Consider the following 16,971-nt stretch of genomic DNA (forward strand, 5'->3'; position numbering starts at 1 on the left):
AGTTGTGGTGTTTACAGACCAAGAGATATCTACTCTGTGAGCTGTTAGGAATTTAAAGGCTCCATTGGTGTACAGTTTTTTGGCTTGCTTGATGTTCAGTACTAAATAGTGTTAGGAGCACCGTGCTGATGACTGAAGCTACTTTGACATTGCCTACTGTGTTGGGAACTGTTGTTTTGCAGCTTCGCTTTTTGTTATTGCCATTCTAGTGTTACTATAATCAGAAATAAACAAACTTGAAGAGAGTGAAGCTGGAGAAAAGTACTAGAAGCATCAGCTCAAAATAAGTTACTGCAGAGTCTGGAAATAAAATGAGGAACATTTATACACTGATCAAAGCAAATGACAGAGTAAGTAAAACTAATCGAACTTGTAAGAAATGTACTGACCTCACATTTCATGAGAGAAGTTGATATTTGAAAGCACAGTGATTGGAGCTAACATGGCACACATTTTAGATTCAAACTTTAAGTGGCTTCATTTCTGACACTGGATACCTTATGTACTGTTTTCACAAAAAACTAACTGTGGACTCAAATAGCGTTTTCAATACCCAATAACATCGTATGTGACACAGAACATCTTTTATCATTATTGCTCACTAAGCAGATTTAAGAACCAGAAAGGTTGCAGTTTTAGCTGTTAGCTATTATTGATAGTGGTCACTAATATGCTTATACTGAACGCTCATTAGCCTAATCAGCTGAATACATTAAAGCAAAGCCTAGAGGATGAGGAAAGAGGTGGCACAAACCCCACTGGCATCCAGAAACAGACTGGGTAATAATTGCATGAGATGCCTCAAAATAAAGACAGGTGAGACTGGTGGTGATAAGAAACATATCTGAACATCAAAGGGTGGTCACCAGTTGCTAACACACAATGCTGCTGGTCATTCAAACCTTGGATATCATAGGTCTTGAATGGGATTTCCTGGTGCATACAGTATCAAATATGTTGTGCTGTCTTTAACTGAGAGGTAGATATTGTGATAATATGGCTACATGGTCTGTACACAGGTCCTGTGTCCTGTTCCAGTAAGGAACATTATTAACTAAGGTTAAATTCTAATATTACATAAATCACATCAGGTAAATTGCTGTTGAACACTTTTGGTGTTGGTGTATTATATGTAATGCTGTAAAATGTTAATGTCATGTTAATTGGAACAGAAAACTATCACTAATACCGGAGTTCCTGTTAAAGCTTTTGATGAGGGCATGAAAGACTAAAACACCAGGACGGTGTTTTGTACTTTTATGTGGACGTTGGTCCAAAATAATGAGCTTTTGCAATTGCATAGTCCATGTGTATGTGCACATATACTTAGAGAATGTGAGCGTATGCATGCAGAATATGAATTGGATTGGCCTGAGTGAGTATATGACTCCCAGCCCAACTACCAGTCCAACCCTGTGGGAGATTGTCATCATGGATGTCCAGCCGACAAATGTTCAGCAACTGTGTGATGCTAAAACAGGAGTGGCCAACTCCTGTCCTCAATAGCAACAGTCCTGCAAATATTAGGAGTTTCCCTGCTCCAACACAGCTGACACACTTCAGATTTAATTTGCAGAGCTTGACATCAAACTAGGGACAAATTTTCTAATTACTTACTGATTTGAGTCAGATGCGTTGCAACAAGAAACACCCAACACTTGCAGGACTGCGGACATCGAGGACTGGACTCGCCCACTTTGTGCTTACATGTCAATAGGGAACAAAATCTCTGAGGAAGGTTTCCAACACCTGGTTGAATCTATAGCTGCCTTTCCATTTTATTTTGCAAAATAAAAGCTATATTTGTAATTTTCTACAAACAACAATTGCGATTTGCTGGTGTTTCCATTGAACAGTTTTTTGTGCATTAGCCTCAAGTCTTGTAAAATCCCATGAGAGGAATGAGATTTTGCAAAAAATGTGGCTAATGCAAGGTATCCACGTTGAGATACTTTGGTGTTTTCCATTTGCTGTGAAGAATTTGCTACTAATTTTTTAAGCTTTTCTCCCGGATTTTCTTTTCTAAAACTCTGAATTTCGCTTTTGTTTGTTCTACATCGTGCCATCTTAACTGGGAATGAACTGCTCACATGACCCCTACGTCATGTCTGGGGATACGTACATGTGAAAAAAGTGTTCCTATTACACTTTTGTAATATATTTCTATTTTGAAATGTCTGAAGAACCACCTCATGAGAGCTTAAAACCTTTTAGTGATATTTGAGTTTTTTTCCAAATGTAGGTGTTCCCATTTGCATTTTTTTAATTACAATATTTAGTTTTTGTGCATTTTTAGGTGTAATGGAAACACACCTTATGACATTAAGAACTGAAGAAGTTCTGAAAGAAAATAAGGCCCAATGTGAGACTAGCAAAGTGTACTTAAAGATGCTGGTGATTGTGTGTAAATCACACAATGGCAGACGTTTTGTAACCGCATTCGACTTTAATCAGTCTCGAAAAAATGTTGTATCATACTGAATGTGCTCTTTGTGATTCTGCCATGAGATGACCTTTAGAAGTTTGGATCATTTCGATCATTTCAAACTTTCCCAAAAGTTTTACTTTTTTCTGAACTTTTGTTTTTATTTCTGCAGGTCTCTCATGGGCAAGGGTTCATTGGAAAAAATGTTATGTCATTTATTTCTATGAACTAATCAGAAGATATATACAGTTAAATCAAAATGTGCTGACAGAATTTCCTCTTCTTGTACTGCCAGCACTTTGAGTCAAATCTGTTGAAAGCACACCCACGTAGACCTGTTATGACAGATTAGCTGACTTCTTCACTATTAAATACTCTGACAATTTGTTTACTGATATATAACTTTGACTATTCAGTTTAAACATAGCAAAGCAATGTAAAAGTTAAATATATATGATCCAAGAGTGGGTTTTCATAGGTTTAAATGTCCAGTATGAAAATGTGTGTGCGCTAAATGAGGGCAAGCCTGCTGGCTCTTAGAACAGGAGTGGGCTGCTTGGCTTCAGAGTGAATACCACTGAGTCAAACAGCATAAGCAAATAACAACTTCCTGGATTTCACAGGGACCGCAGACATCACTTTAAACTTCAGCTGATTTCACTGATTAAACGGAAACAGCTTGACATATTTCAACATGCTGTCAGTTAAATGGAACTGTTTTTGTTCTTTTCACATTGGTTTGTTGACATCGCCATTGGTAGCGTGGAGTCATAGATTTCTCATTACAAATCAGACCATGGAACATGCTGTTTTCCCATAATACTCTTTGCATGTATTCATATCTGTAGTGAGGAGTCTGCACACAGGGACATAAAATTTCATTGATGGTTTTATTATTGTACATGCTAACTACAGAGGCCAAGCTAACATACAAACACTACATGTCTTGTACCTTTGGGAGTTGAAATAAATTATTCTGATTATTGTGACACTGATTCTCCAAACTGAATGTAATCTCAGTCACATGCAAATTGCAGGAGTGGCAGAAAGGTTGTACTTACCCTCATGAGCCAGATTCAACACGTCTATGAGCTTACTGGCGTGTTTTGTTTTGAGGATAAGAGGATTTAAATCTACGAACTGGAATGATGGAAGGACACTGGATGAGTGCATGATCTATGTAGTTGCACAGGTCCGAAGAAGTAATGGTCACTTGTTGTACTGATGTTTCACCTGTTGTCAGGTGACTCGGGGAAAACTACAGATGCCTTTTGTATGTTGACACAATGCATTTTCAATTTTATTTTTACATTAGCATCACAGGAATAAGGATGGATGAAAGAAATCTCACTGGTGTCAACTTGTCAAAGATGCATATTTCGTAACAGTGAAACAATAATGGATGAGTAGCACTTGCCCTTTTCGGACTACATGCAGGATTGTGCTGAATGAGACACATGACCTTCCTATGCATTCACACTGAATCCACCCACCATGTCACAGGTAATGGCATTAGTTAAACTGGTAATGTTTAATAGGGGGGAGGGGTGTATGTGTAGAGTTGAGGTGGGGTTGGGGAGTGTGCAATGGGGTGTGTATGAATAAAGGGGGAGTATGCAAGTGGGGTGTAGAGGTGGAGGGACGGGGTGGGAGGTGTGGGCACGTATAGGGGGTAGTGTATGAATGGAGAATGGGGGGGGGGGGGTGGCCTGACTGCCACTCAGCAGTGGTCCGGGGATCCTGGTTCTCCATTGGCGTGGGCTGGGCCCTCTGCACACGTGGATGGTGGGTTGCCTTGAGGCTCTTGAGGCCCTGGGGCCCGCGGTCTGTCCGCCTTGGGTAGCCAGCACCGGCGGGGTTGATTTTTGCTGGTCTGGGCCCGCTGGGGCCTGTTCCTCCTGACTGCGGGGGACTCCGGCTGGGGTTCCCCTCTGATGCCTCCTGGGTGGGTCCATGGCTGGCTCCAGAGTGGGGTGGTTGGACCCTGTGCTTGGGGGTGGCTGCTGGCTACCTGAGTCTCTGGGTCCTCCTGGCCTGCCTCTTGCCTTTGTGTGGGCGGGGTCACATTGGCATGATCAGTCTTCTCTGAACACGTTCCACTCTGTATGTTCTGCATGTGACACAGTCACTGAGTCGTCTGCAGGTTTAGTCACTAACAGCAGCTTGTTTTCTTTGTCTCTCTTTAATATTTAACCTGAAAGTTTCTGATGCTCCTGACAGTTGATCGCTTAGTCCTCCGCAGGGGGAATAAGAATCTAAGATTGGCCTGTTTGTGTATATGTGTGTGAATGTGTAGGTACATCCATTTACATAGGTGAATGCGTATGGGTGTATATGCGTATGTTTATGCAAATGTCTGTTTTTTTCTTTCTTTCTTTCTATCTATCTCTCTCTTTTCCTCTCTTTCTATGAGGTGTTCTCTTTTTATTTCCATTTGTCTTTCTGTCTCACCTATCTTCTCCGGTCTGGTTCAGCAGTAGAAACTCTATTTATTTTGTTTAATTGTAATACAAAGATATAAAATAAGAATTCAGAAAATAAAGGGGATCATCATACTAGTAATGCTCCTGTTGGCAAAGTAAATTTGCTCAGCAGAACACAGCATCCAGACCATCATTCTGCTTGCTTAAATGCTAGATAAGACACGAATTTAAAAAAAACTGGTAATGTGACCTTTTACACTTAGCATAGAGTAAAGTAATTCAATGCATTTGATAAACTGTTACAGCATAAGACTTTAGACCAGAGATAATCAACTCCAGTGGTCGTGAGCTACCATCATCAGGTTTTAGTGTTTCCGCTGACCCAAATGATGACAAGAAGTTATTAGAGAACCTTTTCATTCGTATGAAATGTGGTGTACCACGGAAAACCTGCAGGATGATAGCTCACAAAGAGTTGGTCTCCTCTGGTTTAGACAGTAAAATGTGTTTCAATCCTTTTAGACCATCTTATTACATTTTTAAAATTCAAGATCTCAGACTAACAAAAATGTACACAAAATATTTGTCAGATGGACCCTTAGACAGTTACAATTCAGGAAGTAATTGTCTCTTCTCGATAATGGTCACTTTCCAGCACCGCAAAGACAGGATTAATAAGGGTGTAATGACATGAATGGAGTGGAATCCCACACACAGTAACACACACGTGTACACAACATGATCCATGGTAATCTGGTCTGAGGATTCTGGTTATTCTTAGACTATGACAAAATGTTCATTTTTGAGTTTTGTAGGGTTTGTTTAGATTTTCTGCAGTTTTTTCTGATTTTCCTCCTTTGCTTAAACCTAATAGGCTCAACACACGGGGAGCGACGAATGAGTGACAGGCGAAACTCCTCGCTTCCCAGGTGAAACCCAACAAACTCCAGCAGCAGCATGGCGCATCACATTGTCGGATTGCTTGCCAACAAGAAATTTGACTGGTTATGATATTGGAGGGAATTTTGGAATTTTCTCAGCAGTATGTCACAGATAAAGCATTAAGAATGACGAGTATGGAGATTTTTCTCGACATATCTTGCTGTTAACGCTACTTAATAAAATTATTTTTAAAAATAACCCTGGATTCATCCTATTTTTAAAAAACAAGGAAACGTCCCGGTGAATATCATTTGATGTAAGATCATAAAGTTGATCCTGAAAAAAAACATATTTTTCTTTAACAGTCAATGAAACCCTTGTGACAGCAACAAAAGTTCAACATTTTTCAACTTTCTTGTCATGTCACAATCCTCCGTGTGCACGTCTATGTCACCTGTCACTTGGTTGGAGGAGGGCAGACCAGAAACTTTGTCAGAATTCTTAGTTCCAGCACTGGTCCAGGAAATTCTCCTGAGCTGCTGTGGCTGACTCTGTAGTTCAGCTCAGAAGTAACTAATTACTAATCAGGTTTTTCCTTTTCTAGGGGGGATATGCAATACCCACTACTAAGAGAGTAATTACGGAGCTCCCTATTGGGAAAACATATCTTTTTTTTATCTTGTTATTGTCAACAAACTCAGCACCTTCTTTGCTTTTAATTGCAGACACGTGTGATGAATTCTGAACCACTATTTCCTGATGACAACATGCAGCCTCATTTATTTGCTCCAAGCATTAATGACAATGTGCTTGATCTACATTTTTATGGTAACAACAACAAAAACAACAAACTTGCTCTCGTCTCAGAGACACTGCAGGCTTTGACTAAACATATCTGACATCTTGGGATAAAAATGAGTCTCCTTCAAGCTGTGGGCTGGCTTCAGCACTGAAGACTAACTGTGCCAAAGAAAAATCAAGGCAAAATCACATTACCAAGGCAATTTAAAGTGAAATGTGTTTCCCACTGTCAGAAAACTAGAGCTGACTGGAAAAGCTTGGGTGCTTTGGCAGGACAACTACCTGGAAAACAATCGAGGGGCTGACTATGAGAAGATGGATAACATACAGTATAAGAGGAAATAAAGCCAGATAAATGAAATACAAAGTAAATGTACATGGTTCATTTCTTTTGTTGGTTATAGAGTAGTAAGGATTTTTGTTTTGTATCCTGTATAATCAGTTTAATTTAAAATGTGTATACAATTTAAAATACAGGATAAAAATGATCTGAAAGTTTCCATGAATAGTTCTGGATGTAAATCTGAAACCCTTTGGAAAGAGTTGAAATCTGCTTTTATATAAAATACTCAGATGTGGCCATAGACTGTATATAAACAGACGGACGGAGCCTCCGTGACGTCACCCATAGGTGGGCGGTTCCTACCATCGCCATCTTGGTAGCGTCGTCTCTGCGTGTCGTCTCGTCCGGAAAATACTAATATGGGGAAAGAGGTGGAGCTGAGAGGGGAGCCGTGAGCGTCATAGTGGATGATTGACATCGAGCGATCTCCGAGCTTTCTGTAGCTAAGAGCTAACCGAGCTAACCCAGAGATAACGGGAGCTAACTAGCTAACGGAGGCAAGCGGGCTAACGCTAAGTCACATTGTTAACCGGCTAAAAACCGCGGTTGTTCTACGTTCTTCTGACTTGAAGCCAGAGACTGGTACCTGTCAATCAAAGGGACACACCCCTAAATATGCCGAACTTCAAGATTAAATTACTTTTAAACGAGTTAGAAAAGAATTCACTACCCCCACAGTTGTCATATTAACATATGACCTATTAACCGAAAATGGATTTTTGAACCAGGCTGTAAACATGTTTATTTCTGCTGGGAAGTTGGCCTTTTTAACATGGGAGTCTATGGGGATTTGCTCTGTTTTGCAGCCCCTAGTGGATAGAGGGGGGACTGCAGTTTTATGCACTTCCGCATAGGCTTCACTTTTTACCGCCAGTGGTTGCTGCTTGGATGTGGCACAAAATTACTGCAAATGCAACTACTGGTTCTACATCTGGACCTGAGGGCTTTTCATGCCAGAGGCAACACAAAGTGCTTTACATGAATTGCTCATGAATGCAGGATTTGCATATTTTGTGTGAGTAAGAATTAATCAAAATTCAAGATTCATGGTATATATCACCATTTTAATGCTAAAATGTGCCACATGAACTCTAAAGGTGTTAAATTATTTTATACCATGGTCATGTTAGCATTTTCAGGTAGTAGGCTATATCCAGGAACGAAGCCGACAGCAGGAAGGGAAAAAACAATACAGCTTTATTATGAAAGGCCAAAGTCCTTGGCGAGTCGCCCAAAAACAAAGGTGGTAGCAGAGAAGAATACAAAATGTTAGATAGTCAAAACTGACTGAGCTGGGAATCCTTCACTTTGAAAAAAGACAAAACGATCAGGCAACAAGTGAATTAAAGCCTGGCTCTTAAGAAGGCTGAGCTGGACAGCTGCAGGTGAGTAGCATCCCTCATTAACACCAGGTGAGCAAAATCTTCTCACTTTGTCAACAGGACCTCTGAACAGAGGAGAAAAAAAAACATAAATAGCATTAACATAATTCATATTCATATAATTCATTTACATAATCATTATTCTGATGTCAACTTGCATGCATTACTTTAATATATACACGCATATGTAGTTCTGAGAGTTAAATCTCTATATATCTCTTTGTTATGGGCTTCACCATAGCAACGCATTAATCAACTGATTCAGATTAATGCTTTTTTTTTCCTTTGATGAGAAAAGTTTTTATTTACATTGGGTATAATTAATTAATGCTAAATATAAACTTTTATCTGAAGTAACTTAACTTGTTCACCATTCATAACTAAGTTGAAACACTTACGAAATAAAATAGTTCAATTTTCATTTTAAGTTACCGATTTCAAATTTTCTGTGGCAATATCCAGCTGCAGGAAGGCAGATTGTGGCACAACAGGGTTTTTTGTTGAAAAATGGGGCGCTGTAGCTTTGGTCTGACTAGCTGGTTAGCTAGGTTAGCTCTTAGCTACAGGCAGCTCGGAGTTTGATGGGTGTCAATCATCTGCCCCCACGATTTCAGTCCCCCTCTCAGCTCCACCTCTTCACTCGGTCTTTGATATTACAGGAATAACAACACGATGCTGCCAAGATGGCTACGGTAGTACACGCCCAGTACTTCAATTCAGCTCTATAGAAACCAATGGGGGATGTCACAGAGGCTCCGTCCATCTTTTATATACAGTCTATGACTTTGACAAATGAATGAGAGAAACAGTAGTTTGACAATATTAACATAAAGAGTACATTGAGACTAAATAATGATCTGATCATCGGTGAAAAGGACAGGAACAAAATGCTGACTGGGGGTTTCTGCTGCAGAAAATACCTCCAGGAGGTTCTAGGAATATTTGATAGGTTGTAAATGCTGCAGGTTCTTTCAGTGTCACCCAGCAAAACCTCAGGAGTAAAGTGTTTCAGTGTGATGTCTAGTTCAGTGTCTGGGTGTTTTCATATTGAAGGATCCTTTTTACAAAAAGGTGATAAAATGGATCAGAATGAATAAAAATAAACAGTTCTCCTAAATTAACCAGTCATTCAGTTATTTTTCAGAAAATGCAATAAATGTAATTATTGAACTTCATGTAAAGTTGGTGACCTGCAGGGTGTATATGCTTCTTCCCTCACTGCAGCTGGGAAATGCCCTGCAGTGGAATAAGTATGGGCAGTTTTGTGTCATTTTCAGACATTTATAAAAGAAAAAACCTTTTGACCTTCAACACACTGCCGGCGCATTCATGCACTGATTTTTGCAAGAGCTCGACAGCTGCCGGCGCATGAATGCGCCGAAATACAGTAACATAGTTCACTGTTTGTTAACTTGAATGGCCACATTTAGAAGACAATGATGTCTGAAGGGGAACTGTTTGAGCTATTCTTCAATGAAGAGATCATCGCTCTGTTCGTCCGTGAGACTAATCGGGATGCTCACCAAGTAAAAGATGCAAAGGGCGACAGAGCAGGACAATCGAGTCGTGTTGCTCACTTTGAATTTCAATGTTTAATGCACTCCTGATCTTCACCTGTAAAAAATTCCAAAGAAAAACTGTAAATAAAATTTTGTTTGTGTGTGTTTAATTTTTTATCAAGAAATATATGCAAAAGACAATGAATAAGACACTATAAACATATTTTTTGATTCTTTATTTAATCATGTACAAAATACCAGGCTGTTACAATAATAAACAAGAAAGATATGTGCTTTTGAAACAGGTAGGCATTTTCTGTTTGGGAAAAAGAAAAAATCTAATTTTTTATGCAGTGTGATGAAGGTTAAAGCTAAAAATCTGACAAACATTATAGTACTTAGTAGTATTTAATAAACGTATAAGTCAGCTGCACAATGCTTCATCATTTGCAGCTGCATCCAGACTACTGCCCTCTAGTGGATATTACCTGACAACCATGATGATGCTTGAAGTCGATAGTAGCCTAGTACTTCCTAAAAGTAGTACTTATATGTACAAGCATAGATGAGTCCTAAGCCAACAGCTAATGTATCTTCTTGACTAGTATCTGTTTGTCTGATCATTACATAACTATGCTAGCATGAAGTGTTAGCTTGCGAATCTTCAACCAAATGTGGAAGCTAGCTTCTTTCTAAAGGAAAGCAGTGGCGTAGCATCAAATTTAAGTCAACCACTGTTGTCATCACTGCACTGACTTTCTGCTAATTTGGTTTTACAAAGAAACTTTTTGCTTCTCCTTTGTTAGGAAACTTCACACAGCTTTGGTCTTTTCTATTTGTTTTCTCTGGTTTCCACCATCAATTTGTCAACTCAAGCATTGCATTTGAATGGACTTAACTTGAGTTATTTGTGAAATCATTCAAACCCAGAAGTTTTCGTACAACTATAAACTGTTGTAGCGCTTCTGCAGCTGTTTTACACACTTTTTTAAAGCCTCTCCAGCAGCAGAAGATATGTCATTTCATCATCTGAAGGTGGGCAGCAATGCAAACAACGCTCCTGGTCGGCAGGCCAGTGGAGTTGTATACACAGGAGGAAGTTTTCCCCAGAGGATTGTGATCACTCGCTCTGATAGATTGGGGTCTTAGCTCAAAGTGGCCTGCATGAACAAACATCATTCATCATGTTGTCATAAAAGCTCGCCTTAGGAAATCTTCATAGGCACTCAGAGCTGAGCTGTCAAGTCTTGATTCCACAATATTAATAATGAAAACATCAAAACATTATTATACTGCTTATTATTAATTCATGCTGTTTTTATCCTTTCAGGTTTACCCTACCTGGTCTTATTCGTGTCGCACCAGCAGTGTCTCATTCCTGCTTAATAAATACAAGCACTGCTGGATCAATATGTTTGAACAGTTACTCTGTTAATAAAGTAAACAAAAAAGTAATTGACGGAGGCTTTTGTATTTAATTCTTAGTGTTCGCATACAAGAATGTTTAGTTCCAATGTGCTTGGGGAGATGAATAGGACCACTGTATAATATCTGCCTCTACACACGATACAGTAAAAGAAATTGGTTCCCGTCATTGATTTGCTCCTGCCTGGTCTCAGATCAATGATCATACAGTGTAAGGAAAATAAAGCACACTGCTGCAGTAAATATTATGTCCTATATGACTGAGAGTATGTGTGTGTGTGTGTGTGTGTGTGTGTGTGTGAGCATGTGCAGCTGGGTTTTAAGCCTAGAATCACAAAAAATTTGATGAAAAGCTCTGTATACCTGCTCTGCCTCTGGCTGTACCTCTTCCTAAGGCAGCTGTGGACACTCGGAGTGTGTATGAAGCAGATAGACGGCCTGGGGAAACAACTTCCTCTAGTGGCTGCTAGCATTCAGTGTGTATATGTGCCAGAGCTCTGCATGGCTGCAGGGTCTCCACATCTCATAACACAAGTGAACAACAGAATCCCATTAGTATTGAAATTAGCTTTGGTTTCATTCTTCTGTGCAAAAATGGCAGATTTATTTATTTATTTAATGTTTGATTTGGTGAGTGTGTGTTTAATTTGTCATTTTGTGAGTGAGGACAATAAATGTTCATTCCCAGCAAACTTGAAAGTGCTGCATGCAGGGATTGACATCCTCTGTTGCCTCAGGCTGGTGCCCCTCCTTGCACACTGACGGACAGCTCTAATTACAAACTTTGCACATAAATTCAAAATGTTGCTTATTTAACCCAGATAAAATCAAGTGAAGGTATATGTACATATGTAAATCGTTTTCTGGAGGCTAACATCCCTGGGGTCAGAACGACCACAAATATGAAAACATGTTTTTGAGGACAATAAAGGTTTAAGAACGTCACCTTCAAATCTGATGTAGATTTTTTTTTTTTTAGGTCAGAAACTTCTTTTCTCCAGTTTGATAAATTTTTAAGTGGTGCTACACACCATGTTTTCAGATAGGAGCTCTTTGAGAAATATTTTGCTGGTGGACAAATGTTATTTTACTGTCAGACTGATATCTTTGTGGATGTTAGTAAAGCAACGAGAGCGACAAATGTATCTTTGCAACAAGCTGCTGATATCAATGTGTATAGATACAATGTAAAATTATATCTCGGCTGTGTTTTTACTTGAATGACTCATACTTCACGTATTTCTCAGAGCTGGACTGAGAAATGGTGACAAAAGCAGGCAAAAACTTAAAAAAGGCACTAGAAAACTCAAGAACTACTGCCATAGACTGGTTTAAAACCCCACTACTGAGGTTCCCCCAAACAACAGTGTCCATGTTGCATCCTGTCTCTTCTCTGAGCTCCGTCAAGCAGGTAAGAGTCAGTCTGATGTTGACTCATGTCTTATCTCTCTCTCTTTCCATGTCTCTACTTCTTTTTCCTCACTTCCTCCAGCAATGTCCTCTTGCGATTCTCTGCTGAATCTGCCAGGAAGCAAGTGCAAGTGTTGATAGCCAGTTGCATGTCATGTGGTCCTGTCATGTACTGTGTTCTGTGGTTTTGGTTTTGCTTTCTTGTTTTCTATCTTACTTCTAGTTTCCTGTTTTAGTTTGTAGTTTTCCTATTTCTCTGATGTCTAGTTTCCTGTTTTAGTTTGTAGTTTTCCTAGTTCTCTGATGTCTAGCTTCCTGTTTTAGTTTGTAGTTTTTCTGCTTCTTTGATGTCTAGTTTCCTGTTTTAGTTTGTAGTATTCCTAGTCCTTTGATGTCTAGTTTCCTGTTTTAGTTTGTAGTTTTCCTAGTTCTCTGATGTCTAGTTTCCTGTTTTAGTCTGTAGTTTTTCTACTTCTTTGATGTCTAGTTTCCTGTTTTAGTTTGTAGTATTCCTAGTCCTTTGATGTCTAGTTTCCTGTTTTAGTTTGTAGTTTTCCTAGTTCTCTGATGTCTAGTTTCCTGTTTTAGTCTGTAGTTTTTCTACTTCTTTGATGTCTAGTTTCCTGTTTTAGTTTGTAGTATTCCTAGTCCTTTGATGTCTAGTTTTCTGTTTTAGTTTGTAGTTTTCCTAGTTCTCTGATGTCTAGTTTCCTGTTTTAGTTTGTAGTTTTTCTGCTTCTTTGATGTCTAGTTTCCTGTTTTAGTCTGTAGTTTTTCTACTTCTTTGATGTCTAGTTTCCTGTTTTAGTCTGTAGTTTTTCTACTTCTTTGATGTCTAGTTTCCTGTTTTAGTTTGTAGTTTTTCTACTTCTTTGATGTCTAGTTTCCTGTTTTAGTTTGTAGTTTTCCTAGTTCTCTGATGTCTAGTTTCTTGTTTTAGTTTGTAGTTTTCCTAGTTCTCTGATGTCTAGTTTCTTGTTTTAGTTTGTAGTTTTCCTAGTTCTCTGATGTCTAGTTTCCTGTTTTGCTTTCCTGTTCATTAGGGCTGTGGCGATATTTTGTCCCGATTCAATATGCTTCCGTTTTGTTTGGGTGCCGATTCGATTTAAATTATGATTCTCACAATACTTCAATATTGCTAATTTTTGTAGATTAAAAACAAAATAAATGTACAAAACTTTTTTTTTGTTTTTGTTGCTCGTTGTTTTTCTTGAATTTCAATTAGAAAAAAACAACACAGTAGCCAGATCATTCTTCTGCTGCTATAATGCCCAAGAAGACAAGTTAAAGGATCAATAAAAACAATAAAATTGACTAAAATTTTATTGTGGATTATTTTATTTGTTTGAAAAAAAAATTGATTTTTTTAACAAAAAATTGATTTTTAAATTGTGAAGCAAAAAAATCCCGATTCCTGATTTTCGATTCCCGATTTTTGATTTTTCAATTAGATTTTCCCACCCCTACTGTTCATTAGCTCACCTGGTCTCATTAGTTAAGTCATTCCAACTGTGTCTCGTTCTGTTTGTGTGTGTATATATACAACTTGGTTTCTGTTTTCAGTTGCTGGACCATAGTGTTAACTCCCTGTGTTAATTCCATGTGTTAGATCAGTTTTCCCTGTATTAGTTTAGTTCCTTGTATTAGTTCTGCCTTCTATCATTTCCTAGATTAAAACCCTCCTCATTTTGCATTCCTGACTCCTGTCTCCTGCGTTTGGGTCCATACCTCCGCCACCATTATGACAGGTCCTGTAAAGTGATGCATGAGGATCACAGCTGGGTTATCAAATGGGCATTATGGGCACAGGCCCAGGGGCCCACACCTTCTCGGGGCCCATGTAGGGCATACACCAGCAGTTTCAACATGAAACAAAATGTACATAAAAGCCAGATAGTTACACCAGAGTGTCTAGTGTTTTGCTATTGGTACCACTGGCTGAGAGATGTTAAAAAATGTCATTTGACAATTCAGAACTTTCACAATGTTATGGTGTGGAACGGGGCCCCTGGAACACTCTGGGCCCAGGGGCCTGTGCACTTTTAATCCGGCCCTGGTGAGGATGGAGAATAAAGGGTTATAAAGTGTGGTTTCTCAGTTGGGATGCCGCAGAGAAACAACGCTCCACAAATGTGCATAATAAATCTCAGTTTGCAACCAAAGTTACACCGATTTACTGAAAAAAAACCCCAAAAATCTTCATGACTTCAGTGGTGTATAATAGTATTGTAAACCTATTTAAAAATTAAAACGATGAGAAGTCATATAAAATCGGTTGATTAAATCGCATATTGGAAGAAAAAAAGTCAGAATTTTAAAGTTAAGTCAGCACTAATTTAATAAATCACAAGAAAATCATCGGTGCTTAGAAGTTAAGTCTATAAATGAGGGATATAAAGCACAACTTTTATACAATAAAAGACCTTCAGAAAGTCTTGAGAATTCTTAAGAATTTAGATGTAGGATTTCTTGTATAGAAATAAAATAGACCAAATGAAAATAACTCGCTGGTTCTTAAAATAAAAAAAAAAATAAATAAAAAATAAAATAAATACAAGTCTGGAACACTGGAAGCACTGGGATTCATCGCTCCTTGTTTCATCCCATTTCAATATGAACAAACAGCTGGAGTCGCATTGCACGTGCAGCAACTTCCCCCTCAAACTTCCCATAATAAACTCTGCACCAATCACACAGCAGTGCCTGTAGGATGCCGTCACTACCTCGCTTTTTATTGGTCGTCAGCTGACATTAAGATTCCAGCTGTTTCACCCTCTCCTCCCCCCCAACAACCCCCCACCCCCTACCCACTTTCCAACTTAAACTGACACAGAGACCGACCATTTGAGGGGGGGAGCTCCGAGCCAGGGCGCGCTCTGATTGGCGCAGAGCGGGAGCTTTCTGGGCGGGGAGTGAGAAGTTAGGATCTCCCATCCAGCTGTGAGAGCTCCGCTGATGAACGGAACCGGGCGGATGCAGTCTAAAGGAGACAGGAGTGAGAGCAGGAGCCTCCGGTCCTTCATGGTTGCGACAACAGAGGGGAGAGGAGCAGAGTTTGAGACATTCACGGCGTCAAAGCTCGTCTGTTTGGCCCCTGTTGGCGCGCAGCGACTGGATGCGCAGCAGCATCTCCATGGATCTTTAAAGAAGAACATTTGGAATATACCCTGAAATTAGAAATACAATAAAAGAAAAGCCCGTGGATGCATCAAAAAGTGTGGGATTGTTGCATTGAATGAGGAGGAAGAGCGCAGAGGAAACGATTCAGCATCAGTTCATTTTCATGCTTTTATCCTTTGTGGAAAAACAGGATTTAGAGAAGTTTGTACGGAGGACAAACTCAAAGTTATTTTCTGTTTAATCACGGGAGATGTTTCTGAAGTGTCGCTGAGGCCCCTGGAGAGGCTTTGGACACCGGGAGAGCCGGGGCCTGAGCGCAGCGCATCTGCTGAGGGCGCACCACCTGGAACCTATCCGCAACTAGACGCACCAAGCCCTCAACAAGGAGAGACTCTCCTGTTTTCTCCCCCTTTCTCCCTCTTTTTCTTCACTTTATCTCCCCCCTTTTTCGCCTCTTCTTACCAATAAGGATCCCCCCCCCCCCCCCCCCCCCCTTCTTGAAGCTCGAGCGGACTTTACAGCCCCGACAAAAACTGATCATGCGATGACTGAGTGCGCATTGAGCACATCTACTGAGACCATTCCAGGTAAGAAAACCAGCAGAGAAGATGCCTGAGTTTAAAATAGAAAATCAACCACATGCTCTTTCTTTATTTTTGGTGTTTAGAAGGTGAGAAATGCTGCTAAAGTTTGCACGAGATGAATCAGCGCCGGTCGTTAAAATCTTTTTTTTTTTTTTTTTTTTTTTGGGGGGGGGGGGGGTGCTTTGTTTCTGGGAAAGGATGCAGCCCCGCGTTTTTAAGGCTAAAAGCTCTTCTGGTTTTCCTGAGCAGAGAAAATACCGACTCAGATGTATTGAAATTAAACTAGAATTAAACTCAGAATTGCTTAATATTTATTATTTACAACTAATTTTAATGAGCATTGTTGTGATTATAGATTTTTCTAAAGAGCAACAATAAAAATAAATAAATAAATAAATAAATAAATAAATAAAAATAACAATAATAATAATAAACATGACCAGCTGTTCCAGACTTAAGATGTTGGGACGTAAATCTTTTATTCTGGCCTCTTTTCTGTAAAGTTGTTGTTTTTTTTTTTTTCAAACTTAAGTTACTGATCAGACTGAAATATTTTGTCGACTTTTGGTGCAGAGTTTGCGTCCATTTTTGCGCCTTCCTCTGTCTGTGTCTGTCCAACATTCCCCTGCTGCGTGAGCTGGATGTAACCACGCTGCATGGTCGCCTGCAGGAGCTGA

The 16,971-nt window shown here is 39.4% G+C and overlaps 1 protein-coding gene across 2 annotated transcripts in view; it reads left to right on the forward strand.

Moving 5' to 3' along the window:
* Window positions 1–5,957, forward strand: part of spata20 (spermatogenesis associated 20) — a 110,844-nt gene extending 104,887 nt beyond the window's left edge. For both annotated transcript variants that reach the window (XM_079260457.1, XM_079260458.1), the window contains exon 17: window positions 5,723–5,957. The gene's annotated coding sequence lies outside the window, so the exon portion shown is untranslated. The remainder of the gene's footprint in view (window positions 1–5,722) is intronic.
* The last annotated feature ends 11,014 nt before the right edge of the window (window positions 5,958–16,971 follow it).

This window comes from Telmatherina bonti (assembly GCF_933228915.1).
Source record: "Telmatherina bonti genome assembly, chromosome: 21".
Taxonomy (NCBI): Eukaryota; Metazoa; Chordata; class Actinopteri; order Atheriniformes; family Telmatherinidae; genus Telmatherina; species Telmatherina bonti.